Source organism: Buteo buteo, chromosome 7 (genome assembly GCF_964188355.1).
Source record: "Buteo buteo chromosome 7, bButBut1.hap1.1, whole genome shotgun sequence".
Classification (NCBI taxonomy): domain Eukaryota; kingdom Metazoa; phylum Chordata; class Aves; order Accipitriformes; family Accipitridae; genus Buteo; species Buteo buteo.
This window is the reverse complement of record NC_134177.1, coordinates 24,845,337-24,868,916: the sequence shown is the minus strand read 5'-3', so window position 1 is coordinate 24,868,916 and position 23,580 is coordinate 24,845,337.

Sequence of the window (23,580 nt, the reverse complement as noted above, 5' to 3'; positions counted from 1 at the left end):
GTTTGCCTTTTCGGAAACAGGCTCTGCCGAGAACGAGCACCGTGAGATATGACATCTCTGGGAAAGCACAGATCCCCAGTGCTGTTGTGCCTGTGAATAGGCTGCCAAGGGAAGGTGAGGACCAGCAACAGCTTTCAGGGCTGCCACATTTCTTGTAGGAGGAATAGCCAGACGTTTGCCTTTTCGGAAACAGGCTCTGCCGAGAACGAGCACCGTGAGATATGACATCTCTGGGAAAGCACAGATCCCCAGTGCTGTTGTGCCTGTGAATAGGCTGCCAAGGGAAGGTGAGGACCAGCAACAGCTTTCAGGGCTGGCACATTTCTTATAGGAGGAATAGCCAGTCGTTTGCCTTTTCGGAAACAGGCTCTGCCGAGAACGAGCACCGTGAGATATGACATCTCTGGGAAAGCACAGATCCCCAGTGCTGTTGTGCCTGTGAATAGGCTGCCAAGGGAAGGTGAGGACCAGCAACACCTTTCAGGGCTGGCACACTTCTTGTAGGAGGAATAGCCAGGCGTTTGCCTTTTCGGAAACAGGCTCTGCCGAGAACGAGCACCGTGAGATATGACATCTCTGGGAAAGCACAGATCCCCAGTGCTGTTGTGCCTGTGAATAGGCTGCCAAGGGAAGGTGAAGACCAGCAACACCTTTCAGGGCTGTCCCCTTCCTTGTGGGAGAAGGATCCGGACGTTTGCCTTTTCGGAAAGAGGCTATGCTGAGAACGAGCACCGTGAGATATGACATCTCTGGGAAAGCACAGATCCCCAGTGCTGTTGTGCCTGTGAATAGACTGCCAAGGGAAGGTGAGGACCAGCAACAGCTTTCAGGGCTGCCACATTTCTTGTAGGAGGAATAGCCAGACGTTTGCCTTTTCGGAAACAGGCTCTGCCGAGAACGAGCACCGTGAGATATGACATCTCTGGGAAAGCACAGAACCCCAGTGCTATTGTGCCTGTGAATAGGCTGCCAAGGGAAGGTGAGGACCAGCAACAGCTTTCAGGGCTGGCACATTTCTTGTAGGAGGAATAGCCAGACGTTTGCCTTTTCGGAAACAGGCTCTGCCGAGAACGAGCACCGTGAGATATGACATCTCTGGGAAAGCACAGATCCGCAGTGCTGTTGTGCCTGTGAATAGGCTGCCAAGGGAAGGTGAAGACCAGCAACACCTTTCAGGGCTGTCCCCTTCCTTGTGGGAGAAGGATCCGGACGTTTGCCTTTTCGGAAAGAGGCTATGCTGAGAACGAGCACCGTGAGATATGACATCTCTGGGAAAGCACAGATCCCCAGTGCTGTTGTGCCTGTGAATAGGCTGCCAAGGGAAGGTGAGGACCAGCAACAGCTTTTAGGGTTGGCACATTTCTTGTAGGAGGAATAGCCAGACGTTTGCCTTTTCGGAAACAGGCTCTGCCGAGAACGAGCACCGTGAGATATGACATCTCTGGGAAAGCACAGATCCGCAGTGCTGTTGTGCCTGTGAATAGGCTGCCAAGGGAAGGTGAGGACCAGCAACAGCTTTCAGGGCTGCCACATTTCTTGTAGGAGGAATAGCCAGACGTTTGCCTTTTCGGAAACAGGCACTGCCGAGAACGAGCACCGTGAGATATGACATCTCTGGGAAAGCACAGATCCCCAGTGCTGTTGTGCCTGTGAATAGGCTGCCAAGGGAAGGTGAGGACCAGCAACTGCTTTCAGGGCTGGCACATTTCTTGTAGGAGGAATAGCCAGACGTTTGCCTTTTCGGAAACAGGCTCTGCCGAGAACGAGCACCGTGAGATATGACATCTCTGGGAAAGCACAGATCCCCAGTGCTGTTGTGCCTGTGAATAGGCTGCCAAGGGAAGGTGAAGACCAGCAACACCTTTCAGGGCTGTCCCCTTCCTTGTGGGAGAAGGATCCGGACGTTTGCCTTTTGGGAAACAGGCTCTGCCGAGAACGAGCACCGTGAGATATGACATCTCTGGGAAAGCACAGATCCCCAGTGCTGTTGTGCCTGTGAATAGACTGCCAAGGGAAGGTGAGGACCAGCAACAGCTTTCAGGGCTGGCACATTTCTTGTAGGAGGAATAGCCAGACGTTTGCCTTTTCGGAAACAGGCTCTGCCGAGAACGAGCACCGTGAGATATGACATCTCTGGGAAAGCACAGATCCCCAGTGCTGTTGTGCCTGTGAATAGGCTGCCAAGGGAAGGTGAGGACCAGCAACAGCTTTCAGGGCTGCCACATTTCTTGTAGGAGGAATAGCCAGACGTTTGCCTTTTCGGAAACAGGCTCTGCCGAGAACGAGCACCGTGAGATATGACATCTCTGGGAAAGCACAGATCCCCAGTGCTGTTGTGCCTGTGAATAGGCTGCCAAGGGAAGGTGAGGACCAGCAACAGCTTTCAGGGCTGGCACATTTCTTATAGGAGGAATAGCCAGACGTTTGCCTTTTCGGAAACAGGCTCTGCCGAGAACGAGCACCGTGAGATATGACATCTCTGGGAAAGCACAGATCCCCAGTGCTGTTGTGCCTGTGAATAGGCTGCCAAGGGAAGGTGAAGACCAGCAACACCTTTCAGGGCTGTCCCCTTCCTTGTGGGAGAAGGATCCGGACGTTTGCGTTTTCGGAAACAGGCTCTGCCGAGAACGAGCACCGTGAGATATGACATCTCTGGGAAAGCACAGATCCCCAGTGCTGTTGTGCCTGTGAATAGGCTGCCAAGGGAAGGTGAGGACCAGCAACAGCTTTCAGGGCTGCCACATTTCTTGTAGGAGGAATAGCCAGACGTTTGCCTTTTCGGAAACAGGCTCTGCCGAGAACGAGCACCGTGAGATATGACATCTCTGGGAAAGCACAGATCCCCAGTGCTGTTGTGCCTGTGAATAGACTGCCAAGGGAAGGTGAAGACCAGCAACACCTTTCAGGGCTGTCCCCTTCCTTGTGGGAGAAGGATCCGGACGTTTGCCTTTTGGGAAACAGGCTCTGCCGAGAACGAGCACCGTGAGATATGACATCTCTGGGAAAGCACAGATCCCCAGTGCTGTTGTGCCTGTGAATAGACTGCCAAGGGAAGGTGAGGACCAGCAACAGCTTTCAGGGCTGCCACATTTCTTGTAGGAGGAATAGCCAGACGTTTGCCTTTTCGGAAACAGGCTCTGCCGAGAACGAGCACCGTGAGATATGACATCTCTGGGAAAGCACAGATCCCCAGTGCTGTTGTGCCTGTGAATAGGCTGCCAAGGGAAGGTGAGGACCAGCAACAGCTTTCAGGGCTGCCACATTTCTTGTAGGAGGAATAGCCAGACGTTTGCCTTTTCGGAAACAGGCTCTGCCGAGAACGAGCACCGTGAGATATGACATCTCTGGGAAAGCACAGATCCCCAGTGCTGTTGTGCCTGTGAATAGGCTGCCAAGGGAAGGTGAGGACCAGCAACAGCTTTCAGGGCTGGCACATTTCTTATAGGAGGAATAGCCAGTCGTTTGCCTTTTCGGAAACAGGCTCTGCCGAGAACGAGCACCGTGAGATATGACATCTCTGGGAAAGCACAGATCCCCAGTGCTGTTGTGCCTGTGAATAGGCTGCCAAGGGAAGGTGAGGACCAGCAACACCTTTCAGGGCTGGCACACTTCTTGTAGGAGGAATAGCCAGGCGTTTGCCTTTTCGGAAACAGGCTCTGCCGAGAACGAGCACCGTGAGATATGACATCTCTGGGAAAGCACAGATCCCCAGTGCTGTTGTGCCTGTGAATAGGCTGCCAAGGGAAGGTGAGGACCAGCAACTGCTTCCAGGGCTGGCACATTTCTTGTAGGAGGAATAGCCAGACGTTTGCCTTTTCGGAAACAGGCTCTGCCGAGAACGAGCACCGTGAGATATGACATCTCTGGGAAAGCACAGATCCCCAGTGCTGTTGTGCCTGTGAATAGGCTGCCAAGGGAAGGTGAAGACCAGCAACACCTTTCAGGGCTGTCCCCTTCCTTGTGGGAGAAGGAGCCAGACGTTTGCCTTTTCAGAAACAGGCTCTGCCGAGAACGAGCACCGTGAGATATGACATCTCTGGGAAAGCACAGATCCCCAGTGCTGTTGTGCCTGTGAATAGACTGCCAAGGGAAGGTGAGGACCAGCAACAGCTTTCAGGGCTGCCACATTTCTTGTAGGAGGAATAGCCAGACGTTTGCCTTTTCGGAAACAGGCTCTGCCGAGAACGAGCACCGTGAGATATGACATCTCTGGGAAAGCACAGATCCCCAGTGCTGTTGTGCCTGTGAATAGGCTGCCAAGGGAAGGTGAGGACCAGCAACAGCTTTCAGGGCTGCCACATTTCTTGTAGGAGGAATAGCCAGACGTTTGCCTTTTCGGAAACAGGCTCTGCCGAGAACGAGCACCGTGAGATATGACATCTCTGGGAAAGCACAGATCCCCAGTGCTGTTGTGCCTGTGAATAGGCTGTCAAGGGAAGGTGAGGACCAGCAACAGCTGTCAGGGGTGGCACATTTCTTATAGGAGGAATAGCCAGACGTTTGCCTTTTCGGAAACAGGCTCTGCCGAGAACGAGCACCGTGAGATATGACATCTCTGGGAAAGCACAGATCCCCAGTGCTGTTGTGCCTGTGAATAGACTGCCAAGGGAAGGTGAGGACCAGCAACAGCTTTCAGGGCTGGCACATTTCTTGTAGGAGGAATAGCCAGACGTTTGCCTTTTCGGAAACAGGCTCTGCCGAGAACGAGCACCGTGAGATATGACATCTCTGGGAAAGCACAGAACCCCAGTGCTATTGTGCCTGTGAATAGGCTGCCAAGGGAAGGTGAGGACCAGCAACAGCTTTCAGGGCTGCCACATTTCTTGTAGGAGGAATAGCCAGACGTTTGCCTTTTCGGAAACAGGCTCTGCCGAGAACGAGCACCGTGAGATATGACATCTCTGGGAAAGCACAGATCCCCAGTGCTGTTGTGCCTGTGAATAGGCTGCCAAGGGAAGGTGAAGACCAGCAACACCTTTCAGGGCTGTCCCCTTCCTTGTGGGAGAAGGATCCGGACGTTTGCGTTTTCGGAAAGAGGCTATGCTGAGAACGAGCACCGTGAGATATGACATCTCTGGGAAAGCACAGATCCCCAGTGCTGTTGTGCCTGTGAATAGGCTGCCAAGGGAAGGTGAGGACCAGCAACAGCTTTCAGGGTTGGCACATTTCTTGTAGGAGGAATAGCCAGACGTTTGCCTTTTCGGAAACAGGCTCTGCCGAGAACGAGCACCGTGAGATATGACATCTCTGGGAAAGCACAGATCCCCAGTGCTGTTGTGCCTGTGAATAGGCTGCCAAGGGAAGGTGAGGACCAGCAACAGCTTTCAGGGCTGCCACATTTCTTGTAGGAGGAATAGCCAGACGTTTGCCTTTTCGGAAACAGGCACTGCCGAGAACGAGCACCGTGAGATATGACATCTCTGGGAAAGCACAGATCCCCAGTGCTGTTGTGCCTGTGAATAGGCTGCCAAGGGAAGGTGAGGACCAGCAACTGCTTTCAGGGCTGGCACATTTCTTGTAGGAGGAATAGCCAGACGTTTGCCTTTTCGGAAACAGGCTCTGCCGAGAACGAGCACCGTGAGATATGACATCTCTGGGAAAGCACAGATCCCCAGTGCTGTTGTGCCTGTGAATAGGCTGCCAAGGGAAGGTGAAGACCAGCAACACCTTTCAGGGCTGTCCCCTTCCTTGTGGGAGAAGGATCCGGACGTTTGCCTTTTCGGAAACAGGCTCTGCCGAGAACGAGCACCGTGAGATATGACATCTCTGGGAAAGCACAGATCCCCAGTGCTGTTGTGCCTGTGAATAGACTGCCAAGGGAAGGTGAGGACCAGCAACAGCTTTCAGGGCTGGCACATTTCTTGTAGGAGGAATAGCCAGACGTTTGCCTTTTCGGAAACAGGCTCTGCCGAGAACGAGCACCGTGAGATATGACATCTCTGGGAAAGCACAGATCCCCAGTGCTGTTGTGCCTGTGAATAGACTGCCAAGGGAAGGTGAAGACCAGCAACACCTTTCAGGGCTGTCCCCTTCCTTGTGGGAGAAGGAACCGGACGTTTGCCTTTTCGGAAACAGGCTCTGCTGAGAACGAGCACCGTGAGATATGACATCTCTGGGAAAGCACAGATCCCCAGTGCTGTTGTGCCTGTGAATAGGCTGCCAAGGGAAGGTGAAGACCAGCAACACCTTTCAGGGCTGTCCCCTTCCTTGTGGGAGAAGGATCCGGACGTTTGCCTTTTCGGAAACAGGCTCTGCCGAGAACGAGCACCGTGAGATATGACATCTCTGGGAAAGCACAGATCCCCAGTGCTGTTGTGCCTGTGAATAGACTGCCAAGGGAAGGTGAAGACCAGCAACACCTTTCAGGGCTGTCCCCTTCCTTGTGGGAGAAGGATCCGGACGTTTGCCTTTTCGGAAACAGGCTCTGCCGAGAACGAGCACCGTGAGATATGACATCTCTGGGAAAGCACAGATCCCCAGTGCTGTTGTGCCTGTGAATAGACTGCCAAGGGAAGGTGAGGACCAGCAACTGCTTTCAGGGCTGCCACATTTCTTGTAGGAGGAATAGCCAGACGTTTGCCTTTTCGGAAACAGGCTCTGCCGAGAACGAGCACCGTGAGATATGACATCTGTGGGAAAGCACAGATCCCCAGTGCTGTTGTGCCTGTGAATAGGCTGCCAAGGGAAGGTGAAGACCAGCAACACCTTTCAGGGCTGTCCCCTTCCTTGTGGGAGAAGGATCCGGACGTTTGCCTTTTCGGAAACAGGCTCTGCCGAGAACGAGCACCGTGAGATATGACATCTCTGGGAAAGCACAGATCCCCAGTGCTGTTGTGCCTGTGAATAGGCTGCCAAGGGAAGGTGAGGACTAGCAACAGCTTTCAGGGCTGGCACATTTCTTGTAGGAGGAATAGCCAGACGTTTGCCTTTTCGGAAACAGGCTCTGCCGAGAACGAGCACCGTGAGATATGACATCTCTGGGAAAGCACAGATCCGCAGTGCTGTTGTGCCTGTGAATAGGCTGCCAAGGGAAGGTGAGGACCAGCAACAGCTTTCAGGGCTGGCACATTTCTTATAGGAGGAATAGCCAGTCGTTTGCCTTTTCGGAAACAGGCTCTGCCGAGAACGAGCACCGTGAGATATGACATCTCTGGGAAAGCACAGATCCCCAGTGCTGTTGTGCCTGTGAATAGGCTGCCAAGGGAAGGTGAGGACCAGCAACACCTTTCAGGGCTGGCACACTTCTTGTAGGAGGAATAGCCAGGCGTTTGCCTTTTCGGAAACAGGCTCTGCCGAGAACGAGCACCGTGAGATATGACATCTCTGGGAAAGCACAGATCCCCAGTGCTGTTGTGCCTGTGAATAGGCTGCCAAGGGAAGGTGAGGACCAGCAACTGCTTTCAGGGCTGGCACATTTCTTGTAGGAGGAATAGCCAGACGTTTGCCTTTTCGGAAACAGGCTCTGCCGAGAACGAGCACCGTGAGATATGACATCTCTGGGAAAGCACAGATCCCCAGTGCTGTTGTGCCTGTGAATAGACTGCCAAGGGAAGGTGAAGACGAGCAACACCTTTCAGGGCTGTCCCCTTCCTTGTGGGAGAAGGATCCGGACATTTGCCTTTTGGGAAACAGGCTCTGCCGAGAACGAGCACCGTGAGATATGACATCTCTGGGAAAGCACAGATCCCCAGTGCTGTTGTGCCTGTGAATAGACTGCCAAGGGAAGGTGAGGACCAGCAACAGCTTTCAGGGCTGCCACATTTCTTGTAGGAGGAATAGCCAGACGTTTGCCTTTTCGGAAACAGGCTCTGCCGAGAACGAGCACCGTGAGATATGACATCTCTGGGAAAGCACAGATCCCCAGTGCTGTTGTGCCTGTGAATAGACTGCCAAGGGAAGGTGAGGACCAGCAACAGCTTTCAGGGCTGGCACATTTCTTGTAGGAGGAATAGCCAGACGTTTGCCTTTTCGGAAACAGGCTCTGCCGAGAACGAGCACCGTGAGATATGACATCTCTGGGAAAGCACAGATCCCCAGTGCTGTTGTGCCTGTGAATAGGCTGCCAAGGGAAGGTGAGGACCAGCAACAGCTTTCAGGGCTGCCACATTTCTTGTAGGAGGAATAGCCAGACGTTTGCCTTTTCGGAAACAGGCTCTGCCGAGAACGAGCACCGTGAGATATGACATCTCTGGGAAAGCACAGATCCCCAGTGCTGTTGTGCCTGTGAATAGGCTGCCAAGGGAAGGTGAGGACCAGCAACAGCTTTCAGGGCTGGCACATTTCTTATAGGAGGAATAGCCAGACGTTTGCCTTTTCGGAAACAGGCTCTGCCGAGAACGAGCACCGTGAGATATGACATCTCTGGGAAAGCACAGATCCCCAGTGCTGTTGTGCCTGTGAATAGGCTGCCAAGGGAAGGTGAGGACCAGCAACACCTTTCAGGGCTGGCACACTTCTTGTAGGAGGAATAGCCAGGCGTTTGCCTTTTCGGAAACAGGCTCTGCCGAGAACGAGCACCGTGAGATATGACATCTCTGGGAAAGCACAGATCCCCAGTGCTGTTGTGCCTGTGAATAGACTGCCAAGGGAAGGTGAGGACCAGCAACTGCTTTCAGGGCTGGCACATTTCTTGTAGGAGGAATAGCCAGACGTTTGCCTTTTCGGAAACAGGCTCTGCCGAGAACGAGCACCGTGAGATATGACATCTCTGGGAAAGCACAGATCCCCAGTGCTGTTGTGCCTGTGAATAGACTGCCAAGGGAAGGTGAAGACCAGCAACACCTTTCAGGGCTGTCCCCTTCCTTGTGGGAGAAGGATCCGGACATTTGCCTTTTGGGAAACAGGCTCTGCCGAGAACGAGCACCGTGAGATATGACATCTCTGGGAAAGCACAGATCCCCAGTGCTGTTGTGCCTGTGAATAGACTGCCAAGGGAAGGTGAGGACCAGCAACAGCTTTCAGGGCTGCCACATTTCTTGTAGGAGGAATAGCCAGACGTTTGCCTTTTCGGAAACAGGCTCTGCCGAGAACGAGCACCGTGAGATATGACATCTCTGGGAAAGCACAGATCCCCAGTGCTGTTGTGCCTGTGAATAGACTGCCAAGGGAAGGTGAGGACCAGCAACAGCTTTCAGGGCTGGCACATTTCTTGTAGGAGGAATAGCCAGACGTTTGCCTTTTCGGAAACAGGCTCTGCCGAGAACGAGCACCGTGAGATATGACATCTCTGGGAAAGCACAGATCCCCAGTGCTGTTGTGCCTGTGAATAGGCTGCCAAGGGAAGGTGAGGACCAGCAACAGCTTTCAGGGCTGCCACATTTCTTGTAGGAGGAATAGCCAGACGTTTGCCTTTTGGGAAACAGGCTCTGCCGAGAACGAGCACCGTGAGATATGACATCTCTGGGAAAGCACAGATCCCCAGTGCTGTTGTGCCTGTGAATAGGCTGCCAAGGGAAGGTGAGGACCAGCAACAGCTTTCAGGGCTGGCACATTTCTTATAGGAGGAATAGCCAGACGTTTGCCTTTTCGGAAACAGGCTCTGCCGAGAACGAGCACCGTGAGATATGACATCTCTGGGAAAGCACAGATCCCCAGTGCTGTTGTGCCTGTGAATAGGCTGCCAAGGGAAGGTGAGGACTAGCAACAGCTTTCAGGGGTGGCACATTTCGTATAGGAGGAATAGCCAGACGTTTGCCTTTTCGGAAACAGGCTCTGCCGAGAACGAGCACCGTGAGATATGACATCTCTGGGAAAGCACAGATCCCCAGTGCTGTTGTGCCTGTGAATAGGCTGCCAAGGGAAGGTGAGGACCAGCAACAGCTTTCAGGGCTGGCACATTTCTTATAGGAGGAATAGCCAGACGTTTGCCTTTTCGGAAACAGGCTCTGCCGAGAACGAGCACCGTGAGATATGACATCTCTGGGAAAGCACAGATCCCCAGTGCTGTTGTGCCTGTGAATAGGCTGCCAAGGGAAGGTGAGGACCAGCAACAGCTTTCAGGGCTGGCACATTTCTTATAGGAGGAATAGCCAGTCGTTTGCCTTTTCGGAAACAGGCTCTGCCGAGAACGAGCACCGTGAGATATGACATCTCTGGGAAAGCACAGATCCCCAGTGCTGTTGTGCCTGTGAATAGGCTGCCAAGGGAAGGTGAAGACCAGCAACACCTTTCAGGGCTGTCCCCTTCCTTGTGGGAGAAAGATCCGGACGTTTGCGTTTTCGGAAACAGGCTCTGCCGAGAACGAGCACCGTGAGATATGACATCTCTGGGAAAGCACAGATCCCCAGTGCTGTTGTGCCTGTGAATAGACTGCCAAGGGAAGGTGAGGACCAGCAACAGCTTTCAGGGCTGGCACATTTCTTGTAGGAGGAATAGCCAGACGTTTGCCTTTTCGGAAACAGGCTCTGCCGAGAACGAGCACCGTGAGATATGACATCTGTGGGAAAGCACAGATCCCCAGTGCTGTTGTGCCTGTGAATAGGCTGCCAAGGGAAGGTGAGGACCAGCAACAGCTTTCAGGGTTGGCACATTTCTTGTAGGAGGAATAGCCAGACGTTTGCCTTTTCGGAAACAGGCTCTGCCGAGAACGAGCACCGTGAGATATGACATCTCTGGGAAAGCACAGATCCCCAGTGCTGTTGTGCCTGTGAATAGGCTGCCAAGGGAAGGTGAGGACCAGCAACAGCTTTCAGGGCTGCCACATTTCTTATAGGAGGAATAGCCAGACATTTGCCTTTTCGGAAACAGGCTCTGCCGAGAACGAGCACCGTGAGATATGACATCTGTGGGAAAGCACAGATCCCCAGTGCTGTTGTGCCTGTGAATAGGCTGCCAAGGGAAGGTGAAGACCAGCAACACCTTTCAGGGCTGTCCCCTTCCTTGTGGGAGAAGGATCCGGACGTTTGCGTTTTCGGAAACAGGCTCTGCCGAGAACGAGCACCGTGAGATATGACATCTCTGGGAAAGCACAGATCCCCAGTGCTGTTGTGCCTGTGAATAGACTGCCAAGGGAAGGTGAGGACCAGCAACAGCTTTCAGGGCTGCCACATTTCTTGTAGGAGGAATAGCCAGACGTTTGCCTTTTCGGAAACAGGCTCTGCCGAGAACGAGCACCGTGAGATATGACATCTCTGGGAAAGCACAGAACCCCAGTGCTATTGTGCCTGTGAATAGGCTGCCAAGGGAAGGTGAGGACCAGCAACAGCTTTCAGGGCTGGCACATTTCTTGTAGGAGGAATAGCCAGACGTTTGCCTTTTCGGAAACAGGCTCTGCCGAGAACGAGCACCGTGAGATATGACATCTCTGGGAAAGCACAGATCCCCAGTGCTGTTGTGCCTGTGAATAGGCTGCCAAGGGAAGGTGAAGACCAGCAACACCTTTCAGGGCTGTCCCCTTCCTTGTGGGAGAAGGATCCGGACGTTTGCGTTTTCGGAAAGAGGCTATGCTGAGAACGAGCACCGTGAGATATGACATCTCTGGGAAAGCACAGATCCCCAGTGCTGTTGTGCCTGTGAATAGGCTGCCAAGGGAAGGTGAGGACCAGCAACAGCTTTCAGGGTTGGCACATTTCTTGTAGGAGGAATAGCCAGACGTTTGCCTTTTCGGAAACAGGCTCTGCCGAGAACGAGCACCGTGAGATATGACATCTCTGGGAAAGCACAGATCCCCAGTGCTGTTGTGCCTGTGAATAGGCTGCCAAGGGAAGGTGAGGACCAGCAACAGCTTTCAGGGCTGCCACATTTCTTGTAGGAGGAATAGCCAGACGTTTGCCTTTTCGGAAACAGGCACTGCCGAGAACGAGCACCGTGAGATATGACATCTCTGGGAAAGCACAGATCCCCAGTGCTGTTGTGCCTGTGAATAGGCTGCCAAGGGAAGGTGAGGACCAGCAACTGCTTTCAGGGCTGGCACATTTCTTGTAGGAGGAATAGCCAGACGTTTGCCTTTTCGGAAACAGGCTCTGCCGAGAACGAGCACCGTGAGATATGACATCTCTGGGAAAGCACAGATCCCCAGTGCTGTTGTGCCTGTGAATAGGCTGCCAAGGGAAGGTGAAGACCAGCAACACCTTTCAGGGCTGTCCCCTTCCTTGTGGGAGAAGGATCCGGACGTTTGCCTTTTCGGAAACAGGCTCTGCCGAGAACGAGCACCGTGAGATATGACATCTCTGGGAAAGCACAGATCCCCAGTGCTGTTGTGCCTGTGAATAGACTGCCAAGGGAAGGTGAGGACCAGCAACAGCTTTCAGGGCTGGCACATTTCTTGTAGGAGGAATAGCCAGACGTTTGCCTTTTAGGAAACAGGCTCTGCCGAGAACGAGCACCGTGAGATATGACATCTCTGGGAAAGCACAGATCCCCAGTGCTGTTGTGCCTGTGAATAGGCTGCCAAGGGAAGGTGAAGACCAGCAACACCTTTCAGGGCTGTCCCCTTCCTTGTGGGAGAAGGATCCGGACGTTTGCGTTTTCGGAAACAGGCTATGCTGAGAACGAGCACCGTGAGATATGACATCTCTGGGAAAGCACAGATCCCCAGTGCTGTTGTGCCTGTGAATAGGCTGCCAAGGGAAGGTGAGGACCAGCAACAGCTTTCAGGGTTGGCACATTTCTTGTAGGAGGAATAGCCAGACGTTTGCCTTTTCGGAAACAGGCTCTGCCGAGAACGAGCACCGTGAGATATGACATCTCTGGGAAAGCACAGATCCCCAGTGCTGTTGTGCCTGTGAATAGACTGCCAAGGGAAGGTGAGGACCAGCAACAGCTTTCAGGGCTGGCACATTTCTTGTAGGAGGAATAGCCAGACGTTTGCCTTTTCGGAAACAGGCTCTGCCGAGAACGAGCACCGTGAGATATGACATCTCTGGGAAAGCACAGATCCCCAGTGCTGTTGTGCCTGTGAATAGGCTGCCAAGGGAAGGTGAGGACCAGCAACAGCTTTCAGGGCTGCCACATTTCTTGTAGGAGGAATAGCCAGACGTTTGCCTTTTCGGAAACAGGCTCTGCCGAGAACGAGCACCGTGAGATATGACATCTGTGGGAAAGCACAGATCCCCAGTGCTGTTGTGCCTGTGAATAGGCTGCCAAGGGAAGGTGAGGACCAGCAACAGCTTTCAGGGCTGGCACATTTCTTATAGGAGGAATAGCCAGACGTTTGCCTTTTCGGAAACAGGCTCTGCCGAGAACGAGCACCGTGAGATATGACATCTCTGGGAAAGCACAGATCCCCAGTGCTGTTGTGCCTGTGAATAGGCTGCCAAGGGAAGGTGAAGACCAGCAACACCTTTCAGGGCTGTCCCCTTCCTTGTGGGAGAAGGATCCGGACGTTTGCGTTTTCGGAAACAGGCTCTGCCGAGAACGAGCACCGTGAGATATGACATCTCTGGGAAAGCACAGATCCCCAGTGCTGTTGTGCCTGTGAATAGGCTGCCAAGGGAAGGTGAGGACCAGCAACAGCTTTCAGGGCTGCCACATTTCTTGTAGGAGGAATAGCCAGACGTTTGCCTTTTCGGAAACAGGCTCTGCCGAGAACGAGCACCGTGAGATATGACATCTGTGGGAAAGCACAGATCCCCAGTGCTGTTGTGCCTGTGAATAGGCTGCCAAGGGAAGGTGAGGACCAGCAACAGCTTTCAGGGTTGGCACATTTCTTGTAGGAGGAATAGCCAGACGTTTGCCTTTTCGGAAACAGGCTCTGCCGAGAACGAGCACCGTGAGATATGACATCTCTGGGAAAGCACAGATCCCCAGTGCTGTTGTGCCTGTGAATAGACTGCCAAGGGAAGGTGAAGACCAGCAACACCTTTCAGGGCTGTCCCCTTCCTTGTGGGAGAAGGATCCGGACGTTTGCCTTTTGGGAAACAGGCTCTGCCGAGAACGAGCACCGTGAGATATGACATCTCTGGGAAAGCACAGATCCCCAGTGCTGTTGTGCCTGTGAATAGACTGCCAAGGGAAGGTGAGGACCAGCAACAGCTTTCAGGGCTGCCACATTTCTTGTAGGAGGAATAGCCAGACGTTTGCCTTTTCGGAAACAGGCTCTGCCGAGAACGAGCACCGTGAGATATGACATCTCTGGGAAAGCACAGATCCCCAGTGCTGTTGTGCCTGTGAATAGACTGCCAAGGGAAGGTGAGGACCAGCAACAGCTTTCAGGGCTGGCACATTTCTTGTAGGAGGAATAGCCAGACGTTTGCCTTTTCGGAAACAGGCTCTGCCGAGAACGAGCACCGTGAGATATGACATCTCTGGGAAAGCACAGATCCCCAGTGCTGTTGTGCCTGTGAATAGGCTGCCAAGGGAAGGTGAGGACTAGCAACAGCTTTCAGGGCTGGCACATTTCTTGTAGGAGGAATAGCCAGACGTTTGCCTTTTCGGAAACAGGCTCTGCCGAGAACGAGCACCATGAGATATGACATCTCTGGGAAAGCACAGATCCCCAGTGCTGTTGTGCCTGTGAATAGGCTGCCAAGGGAAGGTGAGGACCAGCAACAGCTTTCAGGGCTGCCACATTTCTTGTAGGAGGAATAGCCAGACGTTTGCCTTTTCGGAAACAGGCTCTGCCGAGAACGAGCACCGTGAGATATGACATCTCTGGGAAAGCACAGATCCCCAGTGCTGTTGTGCCTGTGAATAGGCTGCCAAGGGAAGGTGAGGACCAGCAACAGCTTTCAGGGCTGGCACATTTCTTATAGGAGGAATAGCCAGACGTTTGCCTTTTCGGAAACAGGCTCTGCCGAGAACGAGCACCGTGAGATATGACATCTCTGGGAAAGCACAGATCCCCAGTGCTGTTGTGCCTGTGAATAGGCTGCCAAGGGAAGGTGAAGACCAGCAACACCTTTCAGGGCTGTCCCCTTCCTTGTGGGAGAAGGATCCGGACGTTTGCCTTTTCGGAAACAGGCTCTGCCGAGAACGAGCACCGTGAGATATGACATCTCTGGGAAAGCACAGATCCCCAGTGCTGTTGTGCCTGTGAATAGGCTGCCAAGGGAAGGTGAGGACCAGCAACAGCTTTCAGGGCTGCCACATTTCTTGTAGGAGGAATAGCCAGACGTTTGCCTTTTCGGAAACAGGCTCTGCCGAGAACGAGCACCGTGAGATATGACATCTGTGGGAAAGCACAGATCCCCAGTGCTGTTGTGCCTGTGAATAGGCTGCCAAGGGAAGGTGAGGACCAGCAACAGCTTTCAGGGTTGGCACATTTCTTGTAGGAGGAATAGCCAGACGTTTGCCTTTTCGGAAACAGGCTCTGCCGAGAACGAGCACCGTGAGATATGACATCTCTGGGAAAGCACAGATCCCCAGTGCTGTTGTGCCTGTGAATAGGCTGCCAAGGGAAGGTGAAGACCAGCAACACCTTTCAGGGCTGTCCCCTTCCTTGTGGGAGAAGGATCCGGACGTTTGCGTTTTCGGAAACAGGCTCTGCCGAGAACGAGCACCGTGAGATATGACATCTCTGGGAAAGCACAGATCCCCAGTGCTGTTGTGCCTGTGAATAGGCTGCCAAGGGAAGGTGAAGACCAGCAACAGCTTTCAGGGCTGTCCCCTTCCTTGTGGGAGAAGGATCCGGACGTTTGCGTTTTCGGAAACAGGCTCTGCCGAGAACGAGCACCGTGAGATATGACATCTCTGGGAAAGCACAGATCCCCAGTGCTGTTCTGCCTGTGAATAGGCTGCCAAGGGAAGGTGAGGACCAGCAACACCTTTCAGGGCTGGCACACTTCTTGTAGGAGGAATAGCCAGGCGTTTGCCTTTTCGGAAACAGGCTCTGCCGAGAACGAGCACCGTGAGATATGACATCTCTGGGAAAGCACAGATCCCCAGTGCTGTTGTGCCTGTGAATAGGCTGCCAAGGGAAGGTGAGGACCAGCAACTGCTTCCAGGGCTGGCACATTTCTTGTAGGAGGAATAGCCAGACGTTTGCCTTTTCGGAAACAGGCTCTGCCGAGAACGAGCACCGTGAGATATGACATCTCTGGGAAAGCACAGATCCCCAGTGCTGTTGTGCCTGTGAATAGGCTGCCAAGGGAAGGTGAAGACCAGCAACACCTTTCAGGGCTGTCCCCTTCCTTGTGGGAGAAGGAGCCAGACGTTTGCCTTTTCGGAAACAGGCTCTGCCGAGAACGAGCACCGTGAGATATGACATCTCTGGGAAAGCACAGATCCCCAGTGCTGTTGTGCCTGTGAATAGACTGCCAAGGGAAGGTGAGGACCAGCAACAGCTTTCAGGGCTGGCACATTTCTTGTAGGAGGAATAGCCAGACGTTTGCCTTTTCGGAAACAGGCTCTGCCGAGAACGAGCACCGTGAGATATGACATCTCTGGGAAAGCACAGATCCCCAGTGCTGTTGTGCCTGTGAATAGGCTGCCAAGGGAAGGTGAGGACCAGCAACAGCTTTCAGGGCTGCCACATTTCTTGTAGGAGGAATAGCCAGACGTTTGCCTTTTCGGAAACAGGCTCTGCCGAGAACGAGCACCGTGAGATATGACATCTCTGGGAAAGCACAGATCCCCAGTGCTGTTGTGCCTGTGAATAGGCTGTCAAGGGAAGGTGAGGACTAGCAACAGCTTTCAGGGGTGGCACATTTCTTATAGGAGGAATAGCCAGACGTTTGCCTTTTCGGAAACAGGCTCTGCCGAGAACGAGCACCGTGAGATATGACATCTCTGGGAAAGCACAGATCCCCAGTGCTGTTGTGCCTGTGAATAGACTGCCAAGGGAAGGTGAGGACCAGCAACAGCTTTCAGGGCTGGCACATTTCTTATAGGAAGAATAGCCAGACGTTTGCCTTTTCGGAAACAGGCTCTGCCGAGAACGAGCCCAATGAGAAATGACATCTCTGGGAAAGCACAGATCCCCAGTGCTGTTGTGCCTGTGAATAGACTGCCAAGGGAAGGTGAAGACCAGCAACACCTTTCAGGGCTGTCCCCTTCCTTGTGGGAGAAGGATCCGGACGTTTGCGTTTTCGGAAACAGGCTCTGCCGAGAACGAGCACCGTGAGATATGACATCTCTGGGAAAGCACAGATCCCCAGTGCTGTTGTGCCTGTGAATAGGCTGCCAAGGGAAGGTGAGGACCAGCAACAGCTTTCAGGGCTGGCACATTTCTTGTAGGAGGAATAGCCAGACGTTTGCCTTTTCGGAAACAGGCTCTGCCGAGAACGAGCACCGTGAGATATGACATCTCTGGGAAAGCACAGATCCCCAGTGCTGTTGTGCCTGTGAATAGGCTGCCAAGGGAAGGTGAGGACCAGCAACAGCTTTCAGGGCTGGCACATTTCTTGTAGGAGGAATAGCCAGACGTTTGCCTTTTCGGAAACAGGCTCTGCCGAGAACGAGCACCGTGAGATATGACATCTCTGGGAAAGCACAGATCCCCAGTGCTGTTGTGCCTGTGAATAGGCTGCCAAGGGAAGGTGAGGACCAGCAACAGCTTTCAGGGCTGCCACATTTCTTGTAGGAGGAATAGCCAGACGTTTGCCTTTTCGGAAACAGGCTCTGCCGAGAACGAGCACCGTGAGATATGACATCTGTGGGAAAGCACAGAACCCCAGTGCTATTGTGCCTGTGAATAGGCTGCCAAGGGAAGGTGAGGACCAGCAACAGCTTTCAGGGCTGGCACATTTCTTATAGGAGGAATAGCCAGACGTTTGCCTTTTCGGAAACAGGCTCTGCCGAGAACGAGCACCGTGAGATATGACATCTCTGGGAAAGCACAGATCCCCAGTGCTGTTGTGCCTGTGAATAGGCTGCCAAGGGAAGGTGAAGACCAGCAACACCTTTCAGGGCTGTCCCCTTCCTTGTGGGAGAAGGATCCGGACGTTTGCGTTTTCGGAAAGAGGCTATGCTGAGAACGAGCACCGTGAGATATGACATCTCTGGGAAAGCACAGATCCCCAGTGCTATTGTGCCTGTGAATAGGCTGCCAAGGGAAGGTGAGGACCAGCAACAGCTTTCAGGGTTGGCACATTTCTTGTAGGAGGAATAGCCAGACGTTTGCCTTTTCGGAAACAGGCTCTGCCGAGAACGAGCACCGTGAGATATGACATCTCTGGGAAAGCACAGATCCCCAGTGCTGTTGTGCCTGTGAATAGGCTGCCAAGGGAAGGTGAGGACCAGCAACAGCTTTCAGGGCTGCCACATTTCTTGTAGGAGGAATAGCCAGACGTTTGCCTTTTCGGAAACAGGCACTGCCGAGAACGAGCACCGTGAGATATGACATCTCTGGGAAAGCACAGATCCCCAGTGCTGTTGTGCCTGTGAATAGGCTGCCAAGGGAAGGTGAGGACCAGCAACAGCTTTCAGGGCTGGCACATTTCTTGTAGGAGGAATAGCCAGACGTTTGCCTTTTCGGAAACAGGCTCTGCCGAGAACGAGCACCGTGAGATATGACATCTCTGGGAAAGCACAGATCCCCAGTGCTGTTGTGCCTGTGAATAGGCTGCCAAGGGAAGGTGAAGACCAGCAACAGCTTTCAGGGCTGTCCCCTTCCTTGTGGGAGAAGGATCCGGACGTTTGCCTTTTCGGAAACAGGCTCTGCCGAGAACGAGCACCGTGAGATATGACATCTCTGGGAAAGCACAGATCCCCAGTGCTGTTGTGCCTGTGAATAGGCTGCCAAGGGAAGGTGAGGACCAGCAACAGCTTTCAGGGCTGGCACATTTCTTGTAGGACGAATAGCCAGACGTTTGCCTTTTCGGAAACAGGCTCTGCCGAGAACGAGCACCGTGAGATTTGACATCTGTGGGAAAGCACAGATCCCCAGTGCTGTTGTGCCTGTGAATAGGCTGCCAAGGGAAGGTGAAGACCAGCAACACCTTTCAGGGCTGTTCCCTTCCTTGTTTGAGAAGGATCAGGACGTTTGCGTTTTCGGAAACAGGCTCTGCCGAGAACGAGCACCGTGAGATATGACATCTGTGGGAAAGCACAGATCCCCAGTGCTGTTGTGCCTGTGAATAGACTGCCAAGGGAAGGTGAAGACCAGCAACACCTTTCAGGGCTGTCCCCTTCCTTGTGGGAGAAGGAACCGGACGTTTGCCTTTTCGGAAACAGGCTCTGCTGAGAACGAGCACCGTGAGATATGACATCTCTGGGAAAGCACAGATCCCCAGTGCTGTTGTGCCTGTGAATAGGCTGCCAAGGGAAGGTGAAGACCAGCAACACCTTTCAGGGCTGTCCCCTTCCTTGTGGGAGAAGGATCCGGACGTTTGCCTTTTCGGAAACAGGCTCTGCCGAGAACGAGCACCGTGAGATATGACATCTCTGGGAAAGCACAGATCCCCAGTGCTGTTGTGCCTGTGAATAGACTGCCAAGGGAAGGTGAAGACCAGCAACACCTTTCAGGGCTGTCCCCTTCCTTGTGGGAGAAGGATCCGGACGTTTGCCTTTTCGGAAACAGGCTCTGCCGAGAACGAGCACCGTGAGATATGACATCTCTGGGAAAGCACAGATCCCCAGTGCTGTTGTGCCTGTGAATAGACTGCCAAGGGAAGGTGAGGACCAGCAACTGCTTTCAGGGCTGCCACATTTCTTGTAGGAGGAATAGCCAGACGTTTGCGTTTTCGGAAACAGGCTCTGCCGAGAACGAGCACCGTGAGATATGACATCTCTGGGAAAGCACAGATCCCCAGTGCTGTTGTGCCTGTGAATAGGCTGCCAAGGGAAGGTGAAGACCAGCAACACCTTTCAGGGCTGTCCCCTTCCTTGTGGGAGAAGGATCCGGACGCTTGCCTTTTCGGAAAGAGGCTATGCTGAGAACGAGCACCGTGAGATATGACATCTCTGGGAAAGCACAGATCCCCAGTGCTGTTGTGCCTGTGAATAGGCTGCCAAGGGAAGGTGAGGACCAGCAACAGCTTTCAGGGCTGCCACATTTCTTGTAGGAGGAATAGCCAGACGTTTGCCTTTTCGGAAACAGGCTCTGCCGAGAACGAGCACCGTGAGATATGACATCTCTGGGAAAGCACAGATCCCCAGTGCTGTTGTGCCTGTGAATAGACTGCCAAGGGAAGGTGAGGACCAGCAACAGCTTTCAGGGCTGGCACATTTCTTGTAGGAGGAATAGCCAGACGTTTGCCTTTTCGGAAACAGGCTCTGCCGAGAACGAGCACCGTGAGATATGACATCTCTGGGAAAGCACAGATCCCCAGTGCTGTTGTGCCTGTGAATAGGCTGCCAAGGGAAGGTGAGGACCAGCAACAGCTTTCAGGGCTGCCACATTTCTTGTAGGAGGAATAGCCAGACGTTTGCCTTTTCGGAAACAGGCTCTGCCGAGAACGAGCACCGTGAGATATGACATCTCTGGGAAAGCACAGATCCCCAGTGCTGTTGTGCCTGTGAATAGGCTGCCAAGGGAAGGTGAGGACCAGCAACAGCTTTCAGGGCTGGCACATTTCTTGTAGGAGGAATAGCCAGACGTTTGCCTTTTCGGAAACAGGCTCTGCCGAGAACGAGCACCGTGAGATATGACATCTCTGGGAAAGCACAGATCCCCAGTGCTGTTGTGCCTGTGAATAGGCTGTCAAGGGAAGGTGAGGACTAGCAACAGCTTTCAGGGGTGGCACATTTCTTATAGGAGGAATAGCCAGACGTTTGCCTTTTCGGAAACAGGCTCTGCCGAGAACGAGCACCGTGAGATATGACATCTGTGGGAAAGCACAGATCCCCAGTGCTGTTGTGCCTGTGAATAGGCTGCCAAGGGAAGGTGAGGACCAGCAACAGCTTTCAGGGCTGGCACATTTCTTATAGGAGGAATAGCCAGACGTTTGCCTTTTCGGAAACAGGCTCTGCCGAGAACGAGCACCGTGAGATATGACATCTCTGGGAAAGCACAGATCCCCAGTGCTGTTGTGCCTGTGAATAGGCTGCCAAGGGAAGGTGAGGACCAGCAACAGCTTTCAGGGCTGGCACATTTCTTATAGGAGGAATAGCCAGACGTTTGCCTTTTCGGAAACAGGCTCTGCCGAGAACGAGCACCGTGAGATATGACATCTCTGGGAAAGCACAGATCCCCAGTGCTGTTGTGCCTGTGAATAGGCTGCCAAGGGAAGGTGAAGACCAGCAACACCTTTCAGGGCTGTCCCCTTCCTTGTGGGAGAAGGATCCGGACGTTTGCCTTTTCGGAAACAGGCTCTGCCGAGAACGAGCACCGTGAGATATGACATCTCTGGGAAAGCACAGATCCCCAGTGCTGTTGTGCCTGTGAATAGACTGCCAAGGGAAGGTGAGGACCAGCAACAGCTTTCAGGGCTGCCACATTTCTTGTAGGAGGAATAGCCAGACGTTTGCCTTTTCGGAAACAGGCTCTGCCGAGAACGAGCACCGTGAGATATGACATCTGTGGGAAAGCACAGATCCCCAGTGCTGTTGTGCCTGTGAATAGGCTGCCAAGGGAAGGTGAGGACCAGCAACAGCTTTCAGGGCTGGCACATTTCTTGTAGGAGGAATAGCCAGACGTTTGCCTTTTCGGAAACAGGCTCTGCCGAGAACGAGCACCGTGAGATATGACATCTCTGGGAAAGCACAGATCCCCAGTGCTGTTGTGCCTGTGAATAGGCTGCCAAGGGAAGGTGAAGACCAGCAACACCTTTCAGGGCTGTCCCCTTCCTTGTGGGAGAAGGATCCGGACGTTTGCCTTTTCGGAAACAGGCTCTGCCGAGAACGAGCACCGTGAGATATGACATCTCTGGGAAAGCACAGATCCCCAGTGCTGTTGTGCCTGTGAATAGATTGCCAATGGAAGGTGAAGACCAGCAACACCTTTCAGGGCTCTCCCCTTCCTTGTGGGAGAAGGATCCGGACGTTTGCCTTTTCGGAAACAGGCTCTGCCGAGAACGAGCACCGTGAGATATGACATCTCTGGGAAAGCACAGATCCCCAGTGCTGTTGTGCCTGTGAATAGGCTGCCAAGGGAAGGTGAGGACTAGCAACAGCTTTCAGGGCTGGCACATTTCTTGTAGGAGGAATAGCCAGACGTTTGCCTTTTCGGAAACAGGCTCTGCCGAGAACGAGCACCGTGAGATATGACATCTCTGGGAAAGCACAGATCCCCAGTGCTGTTGTGCCTGTGAATAGGCTGCCAAGGGAAGGTGAGGACCAGCAACAGCTTTCAGGGCTGGCACATTTCTTATAGGAGGAATAGCCAGACGTTTGCCTTTTCGGAAACAGGCTCTGCCGAGAACGAGCACCGTGAGATATGACATCTCTGGGAAAGCACAGATCCCCAGTGCTGTTGTGCCTGTGAATAGGCTGCCAAGGGAAGGTGAGGACCAGCAACACCTTTCAGGGCTGGCACACTTCTTGTAGGAGGAATAGCCAGGCGTTTGCCTTTTCGGAAACAGGCTCTGCCGAGAACGAGCACCGTGAGATATGACATCTCTGGGAAAGCACAGATCCCCAGTGCTGTTGTGCCTGTGAATAGGCTGCCAAGGGAAGGTGAGGACCAGCAACTGCTTTCAGGGCTGGCACATTTCTTGTAGGAGGAATAGCCAGACGTTTGCCTTTTCGGAAACAGGCTCTGCCGAGAACGAGCACCGTGAGATATGACATCTCTGGGAAAGCACAGATCCCCAGTGCTGTTGTGCCTGTGAATAGGCTGCCAAGGGAAGGTGAAGACCAGCAACACCTTTCAGGGCTGTCCCCTTCCTTGTGGGAGAAGGATCCGGACGTTTGCCTTTTCGGAAACAGGCTCTGCCGAGAACGAGCACCGTGAGATATGACATCTCTGGGAAAGCACAGATCCCCAGTGCTGTTGTGCCTGTGAATAGACTGCCAAGGGAAGGTGAGGACCAGCAACAGCTTTCAGGGCTGCCACATTTCTTGTAGGAGGAATAGCCAGACGTTTGCCTTTTCGGAAACAGGCTCTGCCGAGAACGAGCACCGTGAGATATGACATCTCTGGGAAAGCACAGATCCCCAGTGCTGTTGTGCCTGTGAATAGACTGCCAAGGGAAGGTGAGGACCAGCAACAGCTTTCAGGGCTGGCACATTTCTTATAGGAGGAATAGCCAGACGTTTGCCTTTTCGGAAACAGGCTCTGCCGAGAACGAGCACCGTGAGATATGACATCTCTGGGAAAGCACAGATCCCCAGTGCTGTTGTGCCTGTGAATAGGCTGCCAAGGGAAGGTGAGGACCAGCAACAGCTTTCAGGGCTGGCACATTTCTTATAGGAGGAATAGCCAGACGTTTGCCTTTTCGGAAACAGGCTCTGCCGAGAACGAGCACCGTGAGATATGACATCTGTGGGAAAGCACAGATCCCCAGTGCTGTTGTGCCTGTGAATAGGCTGCCAAGGGAAGGTGAAGACCAGCAACACCTTTCAGGGCTGTCCCCTTCCTTGTGGGAGAAGGATCCGGACGTTTGCGTTTTCGGAAACAGGCTCTGCCGAGAACGAGCACCGTGAGATATGACATCTCTGGGAAAGCACAGATCCCCAGTGCTGTTGTGCCTGTGAATAGGCTGCCAAGGGAAGGTGAGGACCAGCAACAGCTTTCAGGGCTGCCACATTTCTTGTAGGAGGAATAGCCAGACGTTTGCCTTTTCGGAAACAGGCTCTGCCGAGAACGAGCACCGTGAGATATGA